Here is a 6,387-nt window from a genome sequence, read left to right as displayed (position 1 = left end):
CTATTACCAAAAACACAGCCTAACACAATTTTGGGTGACAATTGGTTTGCCAACAAATAAGACCCCAAAAAAAACTTCTTAAAATCCGACTCGGGGCTGCCCACAAATCGATCATTCATTTTTTTTAAAATTTTTTTATTATTTCTGATTTTATTTTGGGAAAAAATAAAACAAGAAAAAAATAATAATAATAAAACAAGATAAAATGAAATAACCAAACTTTACACAGAAGACCCCTCATCACTGTTCAAAGCCTTTTGACTCATTCAACGAGTCACAACCAGATTCACTAATAATCTCGAACTCAATATCTCAACGAAATAACAAAGCTGATTCTCGTGGTTACATGCTTTTTTTTAAAAAAAAAAAATCATTGTCTACCATCCATTCACGCTGGAGGTTTTACCAAAGAAAACACTAATAATAGATCAAACAAGAAACAATGAGTTTCTTCTGCTAGATCGGAATGAGCAAACAGAGACATCTCATGGTTCAACAGATTTTTTTTAAATCATAGAGAGAATTCAAGCCAAACTTGAATCGGATCACTATAAGCTTCGAAAATCATTAACAACAAAACCAATCTCTCATGGAAACCAGCTCTTTGTTTCTGTGATTTGTGTTTTAGCAACACAATATTTTCGATTTTAAAAAACAGTGAAACCAAAGAAACCACCAAGGTTTCCTTCGGCAGCAAGCTCCCAAGTTCTTTCGATCGATCGAAACTTCTTGTAGATAATGGGGGTACGATTTGACAAGAACCTTCGACTGGGCTTAAGAGACCACATCGATCGATTCCGGGTTGGAACCAGTCGGTCACTAACGAAGAAGACGAAGTTTGAGTGAATCAGTGGAGAAGCCATCGTCTTGGAGCTTCATGCTTAATCATTGAAGGAACGCGGTAATTTTTTCGAGATCAGAAATTGATCAACATCGAAAAATCGCCGATCGTTTGGAGCTCAGATTGGTCTCCGTTGGAAAGAACAAACCCACTTGATTCTTTTAAGAAGATGATGTGCATATAGAAGAAATTAGATTTTCTTCTAACACACCACTCAAATCAGCATTGTCAATGCGGTGTGGAACACATAAGAATCACACTTTACTTGGGACACCCCAATCCTACCAGCACCTTGTGCTGTTGACAGAACCCACAAAAACCCTTTTTTTTTTAATTTTTTTTTATATTTCTCCTTGCTGTTAAAAGGGCAGCATGCCTAAAAAATTTTTTTTTTGAAAAATTAACCAACCAAATTAATAAAATTTAAAAGGCTAAAAAAATTACTTGCACGTACCTAAAAAATATCCTTTTTTTTTTTTTTTTTTTTTTTTTTTTAAAGGAAAATGGTCAAATACCGAATCAAGCACACACCTAAATTTTAATCGAAATATACTTACACGTGTAAAAAAAATCATGGTCTAAAAACCTTATCCCATCCTCAATAAGATTATTCCTTTGAAATCTCATATTATTTAGGATCATTCCGAATGGCCCTTGATTAAACCATAGAGATGATATGTTAAATCAAAGTGCTCCAAGTAGAATCAAACAATTAATGACGTACCAACAAGAATAAAAATAATAAAGGATCAATAACATGAAACTAACTAAAAATTGAATAAAATAAGCTAAACAAATAAAACTAGGTCATTGGCAATGTCCCGATACTTGGGGTTTTTCAAATCTGATCCTCAATAGTCCCCAGTGGAGTCGCCACTGAAAGCGCCCTCGATCCGCGGGGTGCACGGATCCGCTTTTGACCCTTGAGGTTTGGGAGTCGCCACCTAGTTATTGTGGTCTAGGAACCATACTGACTCTAACATGGATAAAAAGAACTAATCTACCATAAAAAATCTGAATTCGGGGATCAAGTTACAGGGTTGGAAGGTGTTAGGCACCAACCCCGCCCGGCCAAAGCCGGTCTCTACTAAAGTCCCAAGTAAATTACATTGCTAAAACCTAGATAAAAAAAATAAAAATAAATAAAAATTTACCTTTCCGATGGCAAGGACTTGGTTCCCTCAGATCTGACAAAAAGAGCTCCTTGTACCGTGCTCCCTTGCTTCGTTCTGTTTCCAGATTTGACTTCGGATCTCCGAGGCAAGGTATCTCCTTGTTTTTGAATCTGAACTCTTCAAGTTCGTTGCGGATTTAGGGGTGTTTTTAGAAGGCTTTTGGGTGTTTTCTAGACTAAAATTGAAGGAGGGATGTTAGTTAAGGAGTTGGGGCCCCAAAACTAGGGTTTATGGGGGGCTAGGGGAGCTTCTAGACCTACTTCTCTTAAGGTTTATAATTTGATACGAAAATAGGGTGTGAGCACCTCTATTTATAGATGTTTTTAGGGGTTGATTTGGATAGAGTTAGTATTTAATTAGAGATCTTTTAATTAGAGTTGTGTTTTAGTTAGACTTATTTTAGGTAGAATTGTGTTTTAATTAAAATTGTTTTAGGTAGAATTGTTTTTAAGTTAGAACTCTATTAGATAGAGTTATTATTTAATTAGAATTCTATTATGACTTTTGGTCTTATTTGATTGACTTTTAATGTTTTGACTTTAGTCTTAATTGATTGACTTTTAATATCTTGACTTCAGTCTTGTTTAATTGACTTTAATTTTGACTTTAGTCTCATTGGATTGACTTTAATACCTTGACTTCAGTCTTGCTTGATTTACTTTTAATTTTTGGATAATCCCCCTTCATTATTTCTTTAATTCTTTGGACCCCCAAATGGAGGGGTCCTTAAAGAAATATCTCACGAACCCTCAACAATTTTGCCTAAGAGTCCGATTAATCGATTTTTTAGGTTCAAAATTTTAAATTAATTTCATTAATGTTTTACTTTAATTATTTAATGTTTTATTTATTAATTTCGAATTTTTTAATTAATAAAATTGTGAAATTACCGTTTTGCCCCCGGAGAGGACTTTTCACGTTTTAAGTCGATTTTTAATGTTCTAGGATGTTTTAGAATCGATTTTTCGTAAGGAATTCAATGAGAATGTTGGTTTGTATCATTTATAAAAAAATTTATGTGAAATGATTTGTGAACTTTATGAGGGGCATTTTCGTAATTTTGTCAAATTCTATTAAAATTGGCGAAATGATTTATTTGGTTTCGATTTGTTATTTTATGTGTTTGAGAGAGTTTTTCTAAGCGTAACGTAGGCTCTAGGGTTGTTTTAAGATTAGGGGTATTTTAGTAATTTGGTCAATTTTAGTGATTTTTATCATGAAGCTTCTTTTTGGTCTGCAAGATGATGATTTCTATGTTTCTGGGGTCGTATTTTCCTAGCGTAGCGTGGTTTCTAAGGTTTTGTCAATTCGAGATACCTCATCCAGATTTCTGAAACACATCTGGTAACAAAATAAAGCAATGGAATACACATCCATCATTGGGAATCATTGCGATCGGGTTGACGAGTTGATTAATCAGGCGGATGCAAAAATGGGGTGTCTACACAAGAATGTAAAGCAATAAACGTGCTAGTGGTGTGTGCAATACAGGGAGGAGTGCGCCCGGGGCCTTTTTTAAATAAATGGGCCCGTGGGCCAGATTAGATCATATGGATATCACATGAATATTACCCACACAATTCATCACATCAAGATCAAGATCAAAGCATGCAAATCAATATATATCTATCAAGATCATAGCATATTAGATGGCCAATCAATGGGTACAACACAAAAAATAATAATCAGATCCAACATTGAAACAAGCAATTTTTTTTTTTTTTTTTTAAATCCAAATAAAAGGATTTTCTTTTTTTATGGTTCAATTAAGGATCACTTTGGGTGAGCAAAAAAAAATCGAGATTTTAGCGAATATTGAATTAATGATAGAAATATGGTTGTAGGGATAAAGAGAATGAACTCTTCTTTATTATTATTTTTTTGAAAGACATGCATGGCAAATCTTTTTGAGAACATAGACTAACTTGACCAACTCATAAGATTTCAAATTACCAAGGGTCATTAGGCCAACGTGATTAATCATGTCGGCAATCCAATGTCACAACCTTCTACATTTAAGGGAAAAGTTTGGACCCAAAAGTGAAATTCACATTTTAACTTTGATCCCATATTTTGAAAATGAACGGCTATGAAATCAAATTTGAAATCAAAATTCAAAAATGAAAATTAATTTTTAAAAAATTTCTTGAAATTTTTTCTTTCTAAATCTCAGAATTTTATCCGCCACAAGCATGTGGCATTGCATCACTATTTCGGGTGCCACGCGACGAGGTCAATGACTCTTAGTAAGTAGGAAATCTTATTAGGTTAGTGAGGATAGCCTTACCCTTTTTTTTTTTAAATAACAATAAATCTGCCAAGAAAATTTTCAAAAATAATTCTTTAAAAAAAAAAAAATGTGTTGTTGCCACGTGGGGAGGTCAAAGATCTTTAGCAAGATTTGAAATCTTACTAAATTGGTGAGGATAACCTCACCTTTTTACTTTTACCTTTTTTTTTTTATTGTTATCATGTTGCTGCCAACACATGACATCTGAACCCCCCCCCCCCCCCCCTTTTTTTAAACATTTTGGCATACAACAATAAACATGGCACACAAGAAAGCAACAATTCAAAACAGATATCCATCGGTAATCAATCAACCTCGTCAACTTTTGTGGGTCATGGTTTGATTTTCTCTCTTCTTAAGAGAACAAGGCATGTAGGTTCCAAGAACTCCATCCCAAATATTGAAGAATGGCTGAAAGATGTGGTATTTGTTGGAATAGTGAAGTAGGATCTGAAACTGATGTTCTTGACATGTTAAAAGGAGTAACCTTGGCTTTCTCCTCTACTCTTCCAACACATTTCTTCTCTCATTCAAGATTCAACCAATAGATTTCTCAAAGAAAAACCCATTTACAATCAAGATAAAACTCAAATTAGAAACCCCAGAAAACAAATTCCAAAAACTGACATTAGAATTCGGAAGAAAGATCAGCTCGAATATGGAATCAAACATGATTCTTGAAATTTAAGAGAGGAAAACAAAAGGAGAATGAGAGAGAGAGAGAGAGAGAGAGAGAGAAAGAAAAAAACGTCCTTTTTGTTTGCTGTTTTTCAGCATGAGTGGAGAAGAAGATAAAAGATAGAAAAACGTTTTTTTGCTAATGGCACACCATACGAAATATATATATATATATTTGATTTTTTTCTTGAAATCCTCTCCTCATCACGAACAACATTAAAAAAGGCATTTTTTTTGTTTCTTGATGCATCACTCACAAATAATTATATGAGAAGAAGATATAAATAAAAAAAATAAAAAATCTTTTTCTACTAATGGCACACCACGCATAGAAATATATATATATATATATATATATTTTTTAAATAAAGGTAAAATCCATGACTCTCATCCCAATCAACATGATTACATCCTCAATTTATATGTCAATTTGAATCTTTCATTGTTTAAGGTTATCAAAAAGTGACCCTTACTTAGATCAAAAACAAAAATACAATACCCAAAATCCAAATAAACAATCTACAATCAAGTCACGAAAAAAAAAATAAATAAATAAACAAATAAAATAAACCAAACTAAATAAATAAATATAAAAAAATTTAGTCAATTTAGCAATGTTCCCATACTTGGGGCTTTTCAAGTTTGATCATCAATAATCCCCAGTGGAGTCGTCACTGAAAGCGCCTTTGATCTACCAGGTGCGCGGATCAGCTTTTGACCTTTGAGGTTTGCGAGTTGCCACCTAGTTATTACGGTTTAGGGAACGAACATCGACTCGAAACAGATAAAAAACAACTAATCTACTTTAAAAAATACTAAGTTCGGGGATCACATTACGGGGTTGGAAGGTGTTAGGCACTAACCCTGCCCGACAAACGTCGGTCTTACTAATTCCCAAAAATGATTACATTGCACAATAGAACAAAAAAACAACAAAAATAATAATAAAAAATAAAAAGAAAATTACCTTGCGGATTACAACAATTTTCTCAACACTGACAGAGAGTATCCTTGTATGTATTTCCTTGCTATTTGATTTCTGATCTCCAAGTTGAGGTATCTTCTTCTTAGATCTGTGAGTTTTTTTTTTTTTTTATAGATTTCAAGGTGTTTTGGAAAGGTTTTTGGATGTTTTTTGAGCTAAAGTTGGGGTATGGATGTTAGGTTAGGAGCTAGGACTTCAAAATTAGGATTTTGGGAAGGTTGGGGAGGCTCCTTGACCTATTTTTTCTAGGATTTTCTCTTGGATACGAAAATAGGTTGTAGAGACCCTTATTTATAAATTTTTTAAGAGCTTTTTAGATAGAGTTAGAGTTAGATTATGTTTCTTTTAGATAGTTTTAGAATTTAATTATATTTCTTTTAGATAGTTTTAGAGTTTAATTAAAATTCTATTAGATAGT

This window comes from Akebia trifoliata, chromosome 8 (genome assembly GCF_017979445.1).
Source record: "Akebia trifoliata isolate Shusen 1 chromosome 8, ASM1797944v1, whole genome shotgun sequence".
Classification (NCBI taxonomy): Eukaryota; Viridiplantae; Streptophyta; class Magnoliopsida; order Ranunculales; family Lardizabalaceae; genus Akebia; species Akebia trifoliata.
This window is presented reverse-complemented; position numbering follows the sequence as displayed.